Source organism: Pinus tabuliformis, chromosome 5_1 (assembly GCF_031772625.1).
Source record: "Pinus tabuliformis cultivar Carrire ecotype Pingquan chromosome 5_1, CPIR1, whole genome shotgun sequence".
NCBI classification, from domain to species: domain Eukaryota; kingdom Viridiplantae; phylum Streptophyta; class Pinopsida; order Pinales; family Pinaceae; genus Pinus; species Pinus tabuliformis.
In genome coordinates, this window is record NC_142305.1 from 440,539,315 (window position 1) to 440,560,235 (window position 20,921).

The following is a 20,921-nucleotide window of genomic DNA, read 5'->3' on the forward strand; positions in this document are numbered from 1 at the left end:
TTACTACATCTTTCTATAAAATCCTTCGGAATGAGTATTCAACAATGATTTGAAGAATTATTGATGAGAGTTTGAACCAAAAGGCTTAATGTGAACTCATTCTACCTATTTATTGATGTATTCTATTCTATCCTACTCTATTGTAAAAAAAATAAAGCATTCTCTTAAGTATAAGAGAATTTCCAATGCATCCAAGAGCGTAACAAGATCATAACTATACTAATATCCAAGTTTGAAAAATATACTTTAATGAATGCTTGGACATGAACGGTTAGTTGATCATAAAGATTTGATGCTAAGGAATGTTGAAAAATGCAGTGGTGTTGTGGCCTAATGACTAGTTGAAACCACGTTTAAGTGTGATCTTTAAGTTTTTTATTCTCCTCAACTCTCATAACACAAAGTTCTTCTTGTGGAATTCATTCAAAATCATGAATGCACAAGGGATCTTGTGATACATATGCTAGATATTCTTCAATTTCTATCTCTATTGTTTTTACTTCATCATATGTAATCCATAACTAATTGATCTCCTTACAAATATAACTAGAAGAAGCTTTTAGATTCTCTTCTTATGGATCCTCTTCATGGATGCTTTGTTCCTCTTCTATCTTTTGAAATGAAGATTCATCCCTAGTGACCATTCTAAATTGTGGACAAGGATTTAAGAAGATCCTTGTGGTGGAATAACCTCCTTCTCTAAATGACTTCTTTAACATCATGTTTTGTGGATCTTTGTTTTCCAAATGGATTTCGTAGTTAATGAGTTTTTATTAGTGGTTGGGGTTTTCGTTTTGGGGATCTACCTTTATAATTTCTATGTCTAAGCATGAATAAGCACAATGAAAAGTGTTGTTTTTATGTTTTTTATTGTTTTTATTGTTTTTATATGTTTTCTAAACAATATTCCTAACTAGCTCTTATCTAAGTGTGCTTCCCTGACAATGGCGCTAAAAATATCAGTCTAATTTATGGAGTTGAATTAGATCATCTATTTTACTTAACAATCTCAGTTGGTAAACTTAGAAGAAAACAAAAGTATATGGAATATTAGATTAAACTATTGTAGGAAGTAGTTGTTTAGATGAAAATAATGGAAATGTATATTACAAATATAAAATTACTGAAAAGAAAGCATTGAAATTCTGATATGAAAGAAAGAGTTCAATGAATCTTTATTGAGCATAGCCAACAAGGAAGAGCCTCTAACTTAAAGGTCCTCATTGTCCTTCCACATTATACCTATTCCAACAAGATTAGTTCCATCGTAAAGCATATCATAACCAAAGCAGTAAAGATCATAACACAATTTCCAGTTCAGTTCTTAATCTAGAAGGAAGGGGATATAACATAGATTCCCTCGTTGACATTCCCTACTTAAACCATTTACTGAAAAGAAATCATTCCAAAATCATAAATGATAACTTAATTCAAGAAATAAGTAAATATTAAATGCACAGTTTCCATTTTACTTCTTAATCTAGAAGGAAGAGGATCTAACTTAGATGTGTTGGTTGACCTTCCCTACTTAAACTAATTACTGAAAGGAAATCATTCAAAAACATAAATGAACATGGAATATAATTAATCTATTTAGAAAATGTTCACAAGGAACTATAAAGGAAACAACAATCTAAAATATTCACAATTATACACAAAATTACACTGCAATGTACTTAGCTCAGCATGGGGGTCCTCCACCCTTCCTTGGTACACTTGAAACCATCAACTACAGTAGATTAGAAATCACATCCAACAAAAATAATATCAAGAAAATAGAATACAATTTCTTCAAATTATATTTAGAAATAGAGAAGTCTCAATAGTCATAATACATGTCCATATTTGCTAAATAGTTGTGCTGAAATAGGCCAAACGTATAACAAATTCAACTAAAATGGTTGTAATAGCCAATAAGAGTCCTAATCCATCTAATAATTTCGAACTCATCCCTTTTGTTGCACAAAATTTGGGAAGCCTCCACAAAATCACAGACCTACTTCTTAAATTAGGGGATTTTCTAGGTGACTGGTGAATTTTGACTAGCTTTGACCGGCTCTGTTATGTCTCATTTGGATTGTGCCAATAAGAGTCTGTACATCATTGGTTCCCATACTTCTCAAATATATCTTCAGTTTCCACCTAGGTGTCCTACACATACAACTTCAATGGAGCCATTATGGAAAATTTGGTTCTAGTCAGAAATAATTTTTAATACACAATTTTTCCTTAAAAATCTAAAAAATTAAATGACATAATTATTTTACCTTAATGTGAAAAAAGATACAAAAATATGACAAATATGATAATGATATGATGGTAAGGGATGATAAATAGATGGATTTTGCATGGTGGAAAATCGTCAAAATTGAGGGCCAACGACATGTAAGCATCCAGGTGGAATGCTATAGTCGATTGCGATTCCACAGTGGAAATGGGAAGTCATTTCCATGGACTTCATGACAATTTTTCCAATGACATTGAGACAACATGATTCCATAATGGTTATTGTGGATAGGTTGACAGAAGTTGTGCGCTTGATTCAAGTGAAGTCTACATTCTCTGCTAGCAATATAATGCAGGTATTCATTAGAGACGTGGTTAGATTGCATGGTGTTCCGAAGAAGATTGTGTCAGACAGGGATGTGAAGTTCACTTCCAAGTTTTGGAAGGAGTTATTTGCAGGTTTGGGCATATAGTTTGCCTTTAGTACAACTTATCATCCGTATACAGATGGATAGACAGAGAGAGTCAACAAGATATTGGAGTACATGTTGAGGATGTATGTGATGCATCAACAGTGAAAGTGGGAAGAGTATCTTCCATTGGTAGAGTTTTCTTACTGTTATCACTCAGGTTGTTCCCTTTGACTCCCAAGGGAATACGGTCGAGGTAACCACTAACCAATCTTTGGGCTGCAGGTCCTAGCCTACCTACAGTCAAAGAGGGCTCTCTCTTTATGATTTAACTTTGTTTTGGTGTAATTTTAGGCTAGTTATGGTGTACATGAGTTTTGTTTTGATTTTGGTGGGAAGGATGATGTTTTCAAGCAGAGTTGGGATGCATAGTGTGAGAAGTTCAAACCATTGGGCATGGAGTCATGGATTAAGGCTTGCTGTTGCATTTTCTTGGTCACAAGAGGAGTACAGAGCAGGATAGCTACACATAGAACAATATCAAGACGGAATAAAGATGGAATGAAGGTCAGAGATGAAAGGAAACTAAGAATCTTTCATTAGCTAACAGAGAGGGAAGGTGCATGAAAGTTTGTCTAGGAGTAGTCAAGAATTCCTAAATAACAGTCATATGTAAAAGAAACAGGGTAAACATGATCATTTAAGTATGCATATTCATAACCATTTCTGAAGAAAACATATAGAAATAACGAGAACTGAGCATAGGGTGCAGTCAAGCAAAGCCTAAGCTATTCTTCTTTCTTGCTATTTAGATGGTAACACAATGGTGGTGTAAACATATATAAACTATAAACAGAGGTAAGAAAACACTTATTGAGCCATGTAGTAGCACAGGAATTCCACAGTCACTCTTTGGCCATTAAATAACACAACAGATAGTTCTTCATCCAAAGCATTCCAGCAGTCTTTCATTATAGAGCTCTCAAAGTATACAGCGCAAGTCTAGAATGAGGATTATCAACCAACCAACCACAAATATGCTCTGTGGGGAAGTATATATACAAAAATGAGTTACAAAATATCTAGCTGATGAGTTAATAACTCATAACTTTTTTACCACCTCTTGAGGAATAGTAGATGAAAGAGTAAATGATGCAGTAGATATTTAGGGTATTAGCTATCTATTTTTTCAGAGAATTTAGACTTTTGGGATCAACTGAGTCGGCTGAGGCGGTGATTTTAATTTGAATTTTTTGGGCCTGCTGCCCTGGTGCTTCGCTGAGCCACTGCTTTGTTATCCTGCTCTCGGTATGCATACTTGGCCTTTTTATAAAATTTCCATAGTCATATCTTGACTCCCTCTGCCTGTTGTCTTTTCTTTAGTTCTCTATTTCCAGTGTTGCCTCCTGCGAATTTTTGGGTTTTGCAGGTAGCTGAGCAATAGGAAGCTCTCCTTTTTGAGAAATTTTTCTTAGTGATGTGCGATTAGCACTAAGCGCTAATCGCGCATCGAAAGCTGCCTCTGTTTCTCGTTTCAGGCATTCTTTGATGCGATTCTCGCCCTTTGCGCCTTTTCTGTGATGACGTCAGCATGACGTCATCGGCGGGTCTCGGGTATGGCAGGGTGATGTGGCAGTGACGTCAGCAGAGGACAGGTACAGGACACGGTGGCGGGGTAGGGAAGTTGACAGATGAGCTGGCGGTGACATGGAGCAGCGGCGGGTTGACACGGAGGTGACGTGAGCGGCGACGTGGCGCTAACATCAGGGGCGGAGAGACAGAAGGCGGTTTGTGGTTTTATCGTACCGCCTTCTGTATGGGGGCGGTATTTGTCAGAGCCCACCCGATACAATCAAAATGGGACACCTGTCTTCTGTACGGCAGAGAAACCGCTACGCCATCGGAAGCTATCTGTTGAACGTCGGGGTGGCACCGAAATCGCCGAGGGCCGTCGGATGGGGAGGGCCCGATCAGACGGTGGAGGGAACTGTGAGTTGGTGGGCTGTTAACATACGGAACAAGCCCGAATATTCGAATATTTATACAATGTTGCGGGGGTTTAGACTTTAGGTAATATGGGTTTTATGGGTTTGTAAGTGGGCGCCGGTGGTTATTAATTTAACAAGATGCTAAATCAATCCCAGGTTTGAACGTGGAAAGGCTAATGCCAAGCCCCAAATGAACTTAGCATTTCCCCAAACTGATGTTACAGGGCTATAGTGCCAGGGGATGGGAATATGTATTATTTTTGTGTATTTTAATATGATTTTTATAGAAGTAGGGATGGGGAAGTAGTTTTAGGGAGCTATATAAATAGAATTAGAAGTTAATATGAGTTTGTGAGGTGAAGTGTAGGGGAGAGGCTAAGTTTATGGACTGAAACTTAGACATAAGAAGTGAATGGAATGTGGAGAACTGATTTTTACACAAGAAATGTGGCTTCCTTTCATTGAAGAAAGTCAAAACTTGACTTAGTATTTTACAAAAAAGAAGTGATAGCAGGACTTATTGGGCAGATCCCAAGGTCCGTAAGGGGTGTTAGTAAGAAACTTTGAGGGGGAGGGTGAAAGGGAGTTAGACATGCTTCCATAATTCTGCCATCAAACAACTGCTTTGGCACTTTTGTCAATGATGAGATGAGCTCTCCTTTGATCAAACAAAATTTGATCAAAACCTTGCTTCTGCAACCTCAAACTACCTACCCAGCCTAATATACCTAACATTTTTTCTTGCTTTTGAATGGGTGCACTTAGACTTGAAGACCCTGATTATCTTCTTTTCTTTTGACTACCCTCCTATCTAAATGTACCCTTATCTCTTCCAAGGGACTAGATTAAGCAGTTGGGCTCCTTCATTTCTCTACCTAGCTACTCATTTGCCAAGCTTAAGCTGTTTGGATAGATATTCATTCTCTATCTTCTAGAACAAGCAATTTAAACCTAGGGGAGCCAAGATTAAGCTGTTTGGCTTTCCCTTAACTGTAAAACTCTTCAAAAATGGTATGATTCTTAAAAATGGAACTTCTTGGAAATATGGAACCTTGCAGCATGAAAAGATGACATATTTGGCATGCAAAATAGTCAATCATGAAATATGAAACCTATTGCAATAGGAGGCTAACACTTACAACAATGGGTATCATAAATATTTGAGGACGAGTCCATTTGAGGCATTGTATGGGCAGAGTTGCAATACTCCTGTCAATTGGAGTGATCCAATTAACACAGTGTTGATTGGACCATACATGTTGGCAAACATGGAACTAGAAATGTAGGTGATCAAGAAAAATCTAATGGCATCACAAGATAGGCAGAAGAGCTATGCAGATTGGAGTAGGTTATTTAAGGAGTTTGAGGTTTGGGAACAAGAGTACTTGCGCATCAAGTCGAAGAAGAGCTCTTTGTGGATTGGACCAGTAACCTATCGACTTGCACTACCTTTGACAGTGAAAGTCCATGACATTTTCCATGTGTCATTGCTTAAGAATTATGTTATATATGGTGATCATGCAATTGACTGGTCTATAATGCAGGTGGAACTAGATGGAGAATTCCATCCAGAGCCTTAGTGTATATTGTAGAAAAAGGTGCTCATGCTTCGAAACCAAGCAATCAAGTAGGTTAAGGTGCAATGGAAGCACCTTGGGCCCGTTGAAGCTACATTGGAGATGGTGGATCAGTTGCAAGCTATGTATCCTTCCTTATTTGTTGGTTGAGGAAAAGCAGTTTTGGTATGGTGTTTTGGTATATGTCTTGGTATATGTTTTAGTATATGTTTGGATGATGTTACTATATGTACATATGTATATGGATGTAAATGCTGCCATCAGATATGTTATAAAGATACAATAAGTGGTATGGTTTTCATGTCATTATGATGTTATGTTTGTTATGTTTTCATGTTGATTTTCTTCTCAACAGGTCGATCATTGTAAATACTGCAACTATCTAAGTTCCAAATATCTACCGATAGTATATTTTTCTTACAGTAGTTTTTTGGTTATACATGTTGAACACTGAGGATGGTGTTCCCCCAAGGGGGAGGGTTCTATAATAGCCCTAGTGAAAATTCCATGTAGTAAAAGTTAATAAAAGGAAAATAATAACCACGGTTGATGGGACACTTATTCCAAGTTGAATTTTGGGCAAGACATCCTAGTGTGGGTTTTCATTTGGTTATTAATCGATAAGGAAATTTCCAAAGGCAATGGCTAAGGATTTGGAAAGGAAAAATGGCATTTTTGGCATAATTATTTATGAAAATAATGGAAATTAGGAGAAAATGGAGGTGAAAGGTCAGAGGTTGCATGTGAGGAGGAAAATGAAAGAAAATAATGGAAAATGAATAAAATAGAGGCCTCATTCATAAAAAAAACCTTATGGGGATTAATTGGTAAGATTTTTTCAGTTTAGTTTTGGAGCTCTCTCATTATTCTCTATCTCTCTCATACTCTTGGATACTTAGAGTTTTCTTAGAGCACCCTTGTATGGTGTGGAATACTTGGATTTTTGGAGCAATAAGGAAAAGGATGAGCAAGAAAGCACAACACGACATCGGGATCAACAACTATAATGTATTTTTCTTGTAGGTATCGAGTTGCATGTATGTTTCCTCATTAGTTTTGGCATGCATGGCATATACATGTGGTTTGTTGGTTGTGATTTATCATTGGAATCGAAGATGGTTGGGATTGACAAGGTATTTCCTAGCCTTGCCATTTCCTAGAGAGCCATGGATATTGTGGGTTCATTTTCATTATTTTATTTTGGTTGGTTCTCATGTTTCCATAGCTTGGGTTGAGTTATTAGTCTTGGAGCCTTGGTTGGTCAAATGCACTCGAGCCCTGTAAAAAATTGGGTTGAGTCAATAGTCCCATAGCCTTGGTTGAAAAAAGACTCTAGAGCCCTTGGTAGGTTGAGTTCCTAGTCTTGCAACCTTGGTTGGACAAATTCTCTAGAGCCCAGTAAAAGTTATGGGTTGAGTTACTAGTCCTAGAGCCTTGGTTGGACAAATTCTCTGGAGTCTTAGAAGGCTTGGATAGAGATGAATCTGATGATGGTTTTGTGACGTCCAAAAATGAGGTGGAATCACTGTTTGATGGGTTGAGGTGGATGGCCTCTCGAAGCCCTGGATAGTTTTGGATTGATGTGTTCTATGAGATCCCACATTCATGCTTGGAATATGGCAAGGGAGTGAATGGTTGAAGAGAGATTTGGCACAACAATTCTACGAATGGGTAGAACGTGGAAGTCCCATCCATGCTTTTGATTTTGCATCATCAATATGAGTTTATTTCTCCTTGGATTTCTATGAGTATTATACTAGATTATATGTGGTTTACATGGCTTTGATTACATTGGTATTTATACTTCGATTATGCTAGTTATGTATGTGTTTTATGATAGTAGCTATGTATAGCTCTTATCATGTTTTTACTGGTAAATGAATGAAGAAAGTATCTATGACCCAGTGGATGAAATGGAAGTTGATGTGTTGAGGCATCAATACTTTTTAGTGATTCTCAGCTAAGTAGGAGACCCCTATGATGAGATATGTTATTTAGACTTTTACATTACATATTTGTGATATTTTTGATGAAATACCTATCATGTCTAGTAGGGGTCCAGTTAAGGTCTCATTCAAGTGATTGCATCTACACTATCATTTCCTTGTTATTTTACTATTCTGAAGATGTGAGTCAATTTTGGGTAGTGACATGGGCTCTACGCCTAAAAAATTGGCTCAAATATCAGGGATGCTAGCACAAAACTATGTAAAAGAGTCCCTAGATGCTAGTTTGCAAGCCTGTGAGAGCCTCCAGAGGTCCCTGGACACTATCATGCCCATAACATGAGAGCGTCCAGAGGTCAACTAGTCCAAAAGTTCAATGGGGCCCAGGGGTAGGTTGGCAGAAAGGTTGGATTGGTTCCTAAGGATCCTAATGTTGATGTTGAATGTTTGTATGGTGTGTTTCCATCAATTCCACTTCCTTAAGATTTCTTAGGAGGTCTAATCATATGATAGTGTCTTCTCATTGTATGTTTACCCTAGCTAGATGGTTGCTTAGATAGATGTGGGAGGAGGCTGTTACACTTCAAGTGAGTGTGCCAAGATGATTTGGGAGGTGCACTACAATGGATTTGGTGGAAATTTTGGGATATAAAAGATAGTGGAAATGCTACAGAAGTATTTTTATTAGAAAAACCTTTAACAAGATGTTTCGAAGTACATCAGATCCTACACTGCCCGCATCATTTCCAAACATATAATTAAGAATCAAGTCCTGAATATTCCTCTTCCTACTCCTAGTTGGCCCTCAGAATTCATCTCCATGGATTACATGTTGGGACTTCCTCCTACCAAGCAAGGAAATGACTGTGCTTTCATGGTCATCGATAGATTATCTAAGATGGCCATTCTGGTGGCATGCAGGAAGAGTATCACAACAGAAGCCACTACCAAAATCTTCTTTAAATGAGTGTGGGTACACTTTGGGACTCCAAAATCCATTATCTTATATCAGGATAGGAGGTTCCTAAGTGAATTATGGTCAATCCTCTGGTCCGAAGCTGACAGAGCTAAGAATTTCATTGAACATATTCATCACTTCCGTCAGTAGGTCCATGACATATTAGATAGAGAAAATGCTAAGTACAAACAACATCATGACCAACATCGGGTGCCACACAATTTTCAAGTGGGTGCCAAAGTTTGGTTACATTTGCAAAAGGAGCACCTCACTAGGGCCTATCGCAAGCTTCACCCACTTTGATATGGGCCTTAGACCATCATTAAGGTTGTAGGGGACAATGATTTTGAGCTCAACTTTCCACCATACCTTAGACTACACCTAGTATTCAATGTGGACCTGTTGTGGCCATACTTCCCCCATTGTTGGACACATCACACATTGTTGAGAATTTGATACTAACAAATATCAACCCAAGCTACATCGAACATGCCACAATTGATAGGATCATTAACACGTAGATCAAGAACACTCATTAGCAGAAGATCCAACTATATCAAGTTGTCAAAGTTGGCAAACTCTTGCACCAAGGAAAGTGGATCATTGATGAGTGCCAGTATTGCAGCAAGGATGCTGCAACTCCTAGGCTACTAGCTTTACTTATCAACCTGGGGTTTGTACAAACTTGGAGGTGACAATGCTATATGCACAAGTAGAAGTGAAGGTCCTTCCTGTTTTCACCATTCATCTGGAGAGAGACCCTAGGGGTTCCAAGCCAAACTTTTATAGAGTCAGAAGAAACTTGATTCTTTGATGGAAGAAGATAAAATCTATTCTAAGAGATATACTCTACTGTAGTAATGAAGAAAACAACATGTAATGCTAAATCACACCATATCCTAATTAACCATTTAAACAACTATGCTAAGCCGAATTGCTAAATCAACACTAACCTAATGCTGCTATCTAAATTATAGAAATAGAGAGCCTCAAACCAAAGTAATGTGTAAGAAAGGAAACCAAACTAAATCTATTTTCACTCTTTTTTGGTTTTTTTGGTTTTTTTGGTAAAATCAAGCATGCAATTTAAGTGTTCTTGTAGACGTGATAGGCGGATGGAAGTTGGTTGAGGATCGCTAGAAGGTCTATGGAGTGGCAATGTTTAAATGATATGTAGAACAAAGTTAAGGAAGGAGTCAAGTGGAAGAGCAATCAAAGATCCAAATCAGTAAAAGGAAGACATAATGAAGCAGCAGTGCACAGGAACCATTGGATCAGTTGGGAATAGTATTAACAAGAGATGAGAGGCAGAGATCTTATCGCAGGAGATTATGTGAATAGATGGATGAACAGGATTAACAGGAGATGAATGACATAGATCTTATCGTAGGGGATTAAGAGAATATATGGATGGACCACATCAAGTCACATGTTAGCAGAAGGGGCAAAATGTGCAGAATGATGGAGCGGTCTTCGTAGGTGGTAAGTAGTTTCTCGCGTGCCCTCAAAGCTGTTAGTGGAATTCCTAAATTTTGCATGATTAGCGTAAGTGAGTGACATGTAGCATGAGAAAACCACTTTTATCACATTCTCTCGATTGGATATCTGCCGTGCAAGAATTCATGTGAGATTGCGCAATAGAAGTTGGATCATGTAGGATTGATCAACGGTAGAGATCGGCCAAGCTAGTTGGAAAATGGGTGATGTGATAGTCATTGGATCAAGCAAAACAGATTGACAATGGATATTTGGAGTGCCTAAAGTCAAACGTTGAAATGAATATAGGTGGTAAGCAATGTCTCACGTGCCCTAAGAGCTGTAAGTGGAATTCCTAAATTTCATGCGATTATCCTAAGTGAGTGACACGTATCACAGGAAAACCACTTTTCTAGCATGCTCTCTGTTAGATATTGGTTGTGCACGAATTCACACGAGATTGCATGATAGCTGTTGGATCATGCGGGATTGACCAATGGTGGAGATCGGACAAGCTAGTTGGTGAGTGGGTGATGTGATAGCCGTTGGATCAGCTATGTGACACGCGGTTTAACGGTGATTGTTCAGGTTTGTTGTGGATCAGACGGTAAGGAAATGTACGGTTATAATCTGATTAAGACATGATTTATTAGCTTCTTCTTAAGGATTTCATGCTGAAGGAAATGAGAATATGCGTGAGATCTTATTATGAAAAGAGAGTGATGGATAAAGATGACGATGAAATGAAGCAAGTACTGAATCAAGAAAAAAACTCCAAAGGTCATGCGGTAACTAGAAATATGCGTTTTTGGAGTTGCTGAAGGGTCTCTTCCTAAAGTCATGGTCCCAGAGGGAGGAGGTAAGGCTGAGACACCTGCTGACAACCTTATGGTGATCTTTTTCTCCTTTCTAACCTACTAATTGAAAGAAGGCACAAATGGAAGAAAACTAAAATAGAAACAATCTATGCTACACTATTGTAATGGAAATGCAGCTACTTAAGAAAATGAACAATTAAACCATGAATCTATGCACTACACTGTTGTAATGGAAATGCAACTATTTAAGAAAATGAATGATTAAACCATGAATATACTCTAGCATACATGTACAATAAAGAGAAGCCTTAGCTGCTAGGGTTGGACTCTAACCCAAGAGCTTTAGCCCTCTGACTTAACTCAGTGCTGGCTCAAAGCAAAACTCATTCTTATTATCAAAACAATGGATTACATTAAAAACTGTCACAAGCCTTGCACAACTGTCATGCATATGACCAATCCAAATTACAACATCAAGATATTAATGAAATAACCCTAATCATCAAGTTAACTATCATATAACAATAACAGGTTAAACTATAGCATACTCATCAACATGATCATCAAGTTATTTAACCTAACCAACAATAGCAATGCTTACAACCACATGTTACTATCATTCTTGACTATTCGACTCATGCGCATATGACTACTCTAATCAACTAGTATCTAACATGCATGTAACCATATCATCAAAAGACATGTACATAAACCTAATTTATATAAACCTAATGCATATAACAATCCTTAACTTACATACATACATGCCAAATATATTGCTTTCACCCCAAAGTCTAATGTTGCAACTTCACTTTGATGATCTACATCTCCTGCTCTATAACCAAGACCATACATGCATAACAATTGTATATAGACATATAACAAATGAGTACCAAACCATACATAAATCATTCTAGCTAGAGTCTAGTCATCAATGCGTGACCATATCAAGTACACTAACCATGACCTCATGCATGACAGCAACCATTATTCCATTGTACACATTGCCACTTGCAACCAAATGTATGGATAAGCAATGTCAAATCAAATACACCTATGCATAAATGCATCTAGTTGAACATAATCAATCATATCTTGTAATCAACCTACAATACTAATACATGTAATCCAAATATTCAAAAATGTAACCTAAAATACAAGGATATAAGTAGGACTCTTCATGAAATCAACATCAAATTCTCCATGATAACCATACTACAACCCTAATACATCATCAAACAAATGCGACAAGTATATAAGTGTAAGAGACACACATGAAACTGACATGCATGCATGACCAACATGCATTTAACCCATTCAGTCAGAGATTTGAACCATGCTTTGATACAACCTCCTCGTACACCCACCCAAGTTACCATACCGTCTCAGGTAAAAATGATATGAGAGGCTACTATGATCAAATTTGACCTCCCAGGTGACCTTAAGGAAGTGGAATCGAAGGAACATCACATACATCCATCCAACACTATGAACAAAACCCTCGGGAGACAATTAAGCCACTCAGACAGTCTATCCCCAGGTATCACTATCGTTTTGGACAATTTAATGCTCATTAAATCTCATGCTATTGGTAAGGGAGTGATGAGAGACCTACAATCACTCTCATAGGCCTGTCGGCTTGCGACTGTGACCCAAAATTTCCATTTTTGTGCCAACGACTCTGGGATTTGCGGCACTTTTTCAGGCCTAGACTCCAAGCCACTTCCTAGAATGGAATGAAAGATCAAAATTAAGTAAAGTATAGGGAAACAATGATGCAAAAGTAAATATTTGATCAAGGCCTTAACCAGACCCCTACTTGCCATGACAGGAATTTCATCAAACATATCATCGACATGTAACCTATAGGTGTAAACAACAGATTTAAGTGTATGGATATCTTACTTATTTGAGAATCGCCATGAACCATTGTTTCCTCATGTCATTTGATGTCTTATCAATTATTAGGTCATAGACACAATATCCAATCAAATACAAGTAAAAACATGCTGAGAGCCAAACATAGATGTTGCCATAAAATGTACATATAACTAGCATATTAGGAACATAATTAAAATAAACATAACAGCCATCAAAATCCATATATACAACAATACATTTACACATGAAAATCAATGGAATGAATTTCTCATTAATCAATGCAATGAACCGAAAGGAGATGGGACTACCATGTTCCACTTGACCATATATTGGTTGAGCTAAGTCTCTCTTCATCCAATCACCCCAAAAAACACCAACCAATGTGGATGCCATCAGAGTTCTCTGCATACACTGTGAGGTATTTGAGTGCCTCCTAGTCTCTCAGGCTTTATCGTGCATCTTCAGTCTGATCTAAGGATCACTAGGCCCTACACATAGACATATTCTCTAGGCCTTACCGTGCATTCCATCCCGGAATCACTAGGCCCAATGGAGAGAAAATCTACCCCTTGGCTTTACCATATATCCTTCCATTCACTAGCAAGGATTCCTAGGCCCACCAGGCACACAAACTAGCTTTACCACAACCCACAGTCTAGTTCAGGGATTACTAGGCCAGTGGCTTCATACATCCTCAATTCATTTCAGGGACCACTACCACCATGTGTTTGTTAATTCATAGATCCGCCCAACTCAGCTTCAAATTGAATCTAGCCATCTCACACACACCACATGACAGAACCCATCTCATCAAAGATATCAGGAAATGGAAAGGCTAGGTTGAAAATATTGTCACACCTAAAAAAACCCATGCCATGGTAGAAAACAAACACATGCAATCCCATGCATGCCAAATATAGCAAGGAAAATACACATGCAAGGTTATACCTGTAGTGAAGCCTACTATATCTGCTTGATCCTATCTTTCCCTACATGATCTTTGCTTCCTCTTTCCTTCTTTCCCTTTCTTGCTCCAATTCCAAAGTTCTCCAAGAAAACTCTAAGTGTCTATGATTGTGTGTGAGAGAGAGAGAAAATAATGAGAGAGCTCCAAAGATAAACTAACAAAAGGTTACACTGATGAATCTTACACTGAGCAACCTATAGAATCCTTTTTATGAATGAGGCCTCTAATTTCTTCATTTTCCATTATTTTCCTTCCTTTTCCTCCTCACATGCAACCTGTGACCTTTCACATTCCTTTTCTCCTAATTTCCATTATTTTCATAATTAATTGTGCCAAAATGCCTTTGAATTCCTTAGCCATTGTTTTTGCCAATTTCCTTAGCCATAAACAACAAAATGAACACCCACTAAGATGTCTTGCCCAACATTCAACTTTGAATACATGTTCCATCATCCATGGTATTTATATATTTTTACATGGAATTTTCATCAGGGCTACTACTCCTTAGAGGAACTAGTGTCACAATTCTATATGGCATCATATTTGTTGGACACCTAATCCACTAGGGGTTATGGTGTGGAATTTGAAGAGTCAAAGGCAGTCCAAGAGATCTTGGAAGATGAATCCAACAGTCACACCAATGTATTATAAATGTACATCATGTGAATAATAAATCATCTCATGATTATCTTTCATATATTTCCATTAATTTTGTGTTTTTTAACATGGTATCAAAGTGGGCATTCTCTTGCCTTGCTCTAGTTTGAGCCACTATTTTCTTGTGGCCTTCCTCTATGTGTTTGTTGCCAAGCCTGGACATTGTCCAGACTCTTCCAAATCTGCACAGGTTAGTGCGTAGGACCTAAATTTGGCTCTCTTCGCAAGCTAAGTCCTAGAATGTACATTAGGTTTATATGTGCATTCATTGAAGCTCAAGGTTTATATGCTAAGTTGTATTTCCATTGATTTGTTGTGCGTTGTTGATGGGCCTCTAAATTAGACATAAATTAAGGCTCATGCCTCTAAATTAAACATAAATTAAGGCCTATGACCATCCTTCAACACATTAAACCTCTCTTTTTGAATTAGATAATGTATTTTTAACTTTAATATATTCATTAGGAAGGTTTATGAATAATTGCATATTTGTGCCTAATATTATTTATTTTTGTGGAATATTATGAGAATATTGGGAAAATTATGAAGATTTGGAGGAGGAGATAATTTAGGGACTTTCTCCCTACTACAGGAGGATCACTATTAAATAATAAATCAACAAGATATTATGGAATTATGGAACAGATTATGGAACTCCAATGATTGAAAAAATCTAGGAATCTGTTCCCTCCCATTTAATGTGATTCCTAGTATTGAGAACCAGATCCACTAATCAAGGAATTTTTGTGGGGAAAGCTTCCTCCATTCATGGAAAATGATTCCTAATCATTTTGTATAAGTACGAAGTCAAATTTTCCTCTAGGGGTTGATTTTTCTTAGTCTTCTTGTGGAGATAACTCGTATTCTTGCAACTCCATTTTATTTTCTTGCAGGGATATAATTGTATTGATGAAAATAATGAAGACTGGTGTCATGTTCAGCTTCTAAATCTTGTTCTCCTCCATAGGTCTTTGAGTTTCCTTATGCTTGACCATCCCAAAAGCCTCATAGCCCTTTTGTATCATTTTCTTTTCTTGTTGTCACTTCTTATTCACATGCATCTCTTCTTTTTATTTCTTTCTATTTCTACATTTAGTATTAATGATTCCTTGTTGTAGGATTGGGTTAAATGGTTGATGTAAGTTCTTTTTTAGGTTCACAAGCATCATTTCATCCTTGGAAAATATTTTTAAGGTCATAGTGATCATTGAACTACTTGGATTAGCTTTCTTATTCCCAAATCTAGATTTCCGGAACTCCTTTGTGGTAAGGAACAATAAATTTCTGTTATTTTTTAGAGCATGCTAACGAGCTTCAATCAAGTTGATTCGAATTGCATTAGATCAATTTTTTATTATTTAATAACAAAATTTACCCCATTGAATTTTCACTTTATTAGGTTATGCATTTGATAGATTTACTAGCTCACTAATTCTTGAATTTCTGGATTTTAGACTAATAATTTTCTACTATTTTTAGAGCATGCTAACGAGATTCAATCAAGTTGATTCCACTTTCATTAGATAACAAAAAAATTCTAGTTAATAAAAAAATTTACCCCATTTAATTTTCACTTGATTAGGTTAGGCATTTGATAGATTTACTAGCTCACTAGTTCTCAAATTTATGATTTTTAGACTAGTAATTTTCCGTTATTTAATAAATATTTCCCATGTATAGATGAATTTGTGGATAGATGCAGACAATAATGTGTTTCATTGTAGGAACTTCTACATTGCAGGGAGACCTCAACTCATTTGCCTCATCCATCCATGTCGAAAACGCAAAAATTGTCATTTCCATTGAGCAAATCTACCCATCTTGAAGCACTTGCCTGAGTTCTAGGTAGTGTCCACCACCTCCATGCCTTATTCTTCCATTTTCCACCTTTCCCAACCTCCATTCCACGTCCTAGACCACTTCCTAAGCTTTCGATCTGCTTTTTGTAATAAAACATGGGATCATGTATGAGTTAGTACTTCCTGTAGACATCTTGTAGGAAAAGCTGTAGTGGTCCGTTTTGAGCCCAAATTGAGAAAAATCATCACTAGAAGCCAGGATTAGGCCCCTACTTTCCCTCTATGCCATATGAACCATTGTACTCATTTTCCTCCACACTTATCTCCCCTACCAAAGAACCAAGCAAGATTAGCATTTACATTTTTCAACCAAAAACATTATAAGGAAAAAAATATTTTATATTTATTCATGCACATATCAGTTAGCACTCTCTAGATTAGATTCCGTGCTTAGTTAGTTTAAATCATCACATGTGATAAATAGGGTTAACTTAGGTTTCTTTTACATTTAGTTCATGATCTTTATGCAATTAGAATATGTTTCTTTCCTTGTACTTTATTTCTTGCTATACGTTAGTGGTTCCATTTTATTTCATTTTCTACAATAGTTTAGGGTCTGATTTCAGTACATGCACTCCATTACATCATAGAAGCAAAGGAAGGACAGATTGTATGTTGCACATATAGTGTCAATACCTCTTAAGTTTGTATGAACCCCGGGTTGATAATTAAAATTTGGTAGCCTTGGGAGTTCAAGCATTCTTGTTGAAATACCGGGGCTCATCACTTTTTGGTGACGTTGTCGGAGAGGTGTCAAAGTATGCATTGTTTTCTTCCCTAGTTGATTCATTTATTTTTACTTTTTTCAAAAACAAAAAAATAATTGTATTAGACAAATTTCATTTCAAAAATAGAAAATTGCATTGCATTAGTGTTTTCATTAAATCATAAAAACAAAAACAAAAAAATTCCAACACCAACCCACCCACCCATTTGATCACGTGATGCAGTAAGAGCCACATCACCATTCACTTTTACAGGTAGAAGAATAAGACATGGCTAAGAATGTAGAAGAAATGGATGGAGATGATGACAATGAGGAAGATCCTCTTGGATTTCCCATTCAAGATATGGATATCAATGTGCACATGAAGAACAACCCTCCATCTTTTCTTCCAAAATTTCATTGTCTAAAGTTAGGGGATCTAGAAACATTTCTCTTTGAATTTGAAATTGTTTATAGATCTTATGGTTACCTATTAAACACTCAAAATATTATATTGTTTCCAGTAACATTGAAGGATAGAGCTCTTAAATAGTTCATGAGTTTAGGGACTAATTCAAAAATATCATGGAATGATATGCAAAAGACATTTCTCGAAAAATATAAATATCGTGATCTTGAAGAAGAAATATTTAGAATGAATAAAAGAGAAGTTGAAAGTCAAGAGGATCTAATAGAGAGGTTCATGTATAATGTTAAGAGGGAAAAACTACATCATTTAGGATATGACACACTAAAATCCTTCTTACGTAGAACAATTAGGGATGAGTGGATTGATATCCTTGATCTCATGAGCAAAGGTGATATATACCAATTATCATTTGAAGAAATTTGTGAAACATGCAAACACATATCAAGAGGAAGGGAAAGAGTAAGTTAATCAACATCAAGATCGGTAGGTCAAGCTAAACTTGTAAATTTTCTTGATAACTTTAAAACATAAATTCTTACCAATCTAACTGAACAAGTAGAAATGTTAAGAATGCAAGATGAAGAAAAAGAAGATATTGATATTTGTGTTTTCCATGAAGAATCACATGATGTTTAATATTTTCCATCATTACCAAGGTTGAAGGAATTTTACCAAGAGCATAATAGAGCAAGTCAATTTCCAGTGCAGTTATGTTATGTAGCTCCAAGAGGACTATGGCAGCCTAGTCTATAGAATTTTTCTACAAATCAGCTTGCTTTGATACCACGTATAATTTTCTCTACAAATCAGCTAGCTCACTGATATCATGTAGAAATTTCACCTGCAGATCAAACTGATATATGCAATGTACTAAAGAATAATACTAGATCTACATCTACCATAAACTTAGTGGAAGCTTAATTGAACACGACAACATCAAGAATGAACAAATATAACTGAGAATGAGAAGTAATCAACCATAACATAGAAGATATAACCTGGGGAAAGCACCAGCCTAAAACCCCATCTATGTATTATCAATCAAGTGGAAATCCTCAACAACATACAAAACAAATCAGATCAAAAGCAATCCTGCTCTCTCTATACTCTGATGATGTAGCTCATGAACTATCTAGGCCTGAATATATAGGCTCCACAAGTCCTCCAAGCCCCTATTTCCTTGTGCAATTTTGATTGGGGTTCAATTACATAACATGTGTGAATTGGCCCAAATCATACCTGCTGTCACCTCAGGTCCAACTACGCAGTCATGGAAGGAAGAAGATTCCTTCCTCATGCAAGGAATATTCACTAGGAATATCCTATCAGTTGATAGTACATTGTCCCTCATATGATCTCAACTAGGTTTCTGTCTAAACTGCCATGCATCAGTTATCCATGAGTGAATACTCAGTTATCTGAAAATACCAGTTGTCACATGCATGCAAGCATCAACAAACTGAATCTCATTAATTTAACAACTTGTTAAATTAATCTAACTGGCCTTGACTAAGTTAAAATAAGTCAAGTGATCCTCTCAATATAGAAATCATCCTTAATTCCCCAATCAGTGGAGCAAATCAAGGACACATTCCCCAATTAGTGGAGAAATTATTGCATGTTCTCACAAAGACTTCAATTTTGATTTTCCTTAATTAATTAACTCATGGAGAATTAATTAATTAATATTCAAACTGCTGGTAAGACCAAATTTGAATTTTACTTCCTATTTTAGACCAATGACTATCTAAAAATAGGAATCCAACTTGAACTACTAAAAATATAACTTCTATTTTTAGCACTTCCATTTTTCATTCCCTGTTGCCCAATCCAGCACTGATGCCCAAACTGTTATTTTTAGCACTTCTATTTTTAGCAATTTCTTGTTGCCAATTTTCAACACTCCCTCTCAACAAGAAAGGCTTCCTCTCGAACCTGATCTTGTACCTCTGGAATGTTTTGCATGCAACACATCTACCAAGTATGGTTTCTCCAGCAACTCTTAGAAAAAAAAAAACTCCCAACTGACCTCTTTGTTGGGATAGAAACATACTCTAATGCTGAAGCTCTACCTGCTACTGACAAGTTCACCCTCTCTGACCATTGCACTAATGCAACATCTCCATGCATCTAGCACAATTGTACCCTTCTCTATGCTACCCTGCACTGTGCAACACACTTGCGCCTCTCGCATTGCTATAGCCTGCATGCTCTGCGTTGTTTTGGGATTCCCTGCACTGTAGCTCTCTCTGTCGCTCCATCTGCATTTGTCTCAACCCAATCAGTCAATTCCTGTTACTCCACATTGAGGCTCCCATAGCAAGGTCTCATCCAAGAGGTTGGGTACCTCAAGGATCATGCCCCTCCTCCTTAAGACGATCACTCCATATCACCCCACCTCCTACCTAGAGGTATGGCTGCATGTGATCCCTCTGCCCACCTAGCTCGAAGTTTCCCCCTACTGGAGCTCTCTGCTATTGGAAATAATACTGAGAGGGGGTGAATCAGTATTATCAAGTCAATTATTTTTCATTTCACAATCAGATTTGCATACGCTACTTCAATTAGTGAAAACAACATATATACACAACTACAGTTCAGGAAATTCGCGTATAACTTGCAAACTTGTAATTTAATTTATTCTTCTAATCTTGATCATTAATTTGTGTGTCAAAACCATATAAACAGTAACCAGGAACAGTAAAAACAGATTAGAGAGTCACACACAAGAACACAAGAAATAAGGTGGAAACCCAATGTGGGTGAAAACCACCTGTTGCAATTCATTTCTATCTTCTTTCAATTAGAAACTTCTTTTTACAATGGATTTGTGCTAGTGCAGTCTTATACCAGTACACAGGCTTCTACGTGCAGAAGGTTACAACCTTCTCTCATTCTCCATCTTCTCCTGGAAGGGAGCTACAACCCCCTTATCTCTTGTACTAGCTGAGGTACTAGTACGTAGGTGCTGACCTACAGAAGGCTACAACCTTCTAATTTCTTCCAGGGACCACGTTTCATA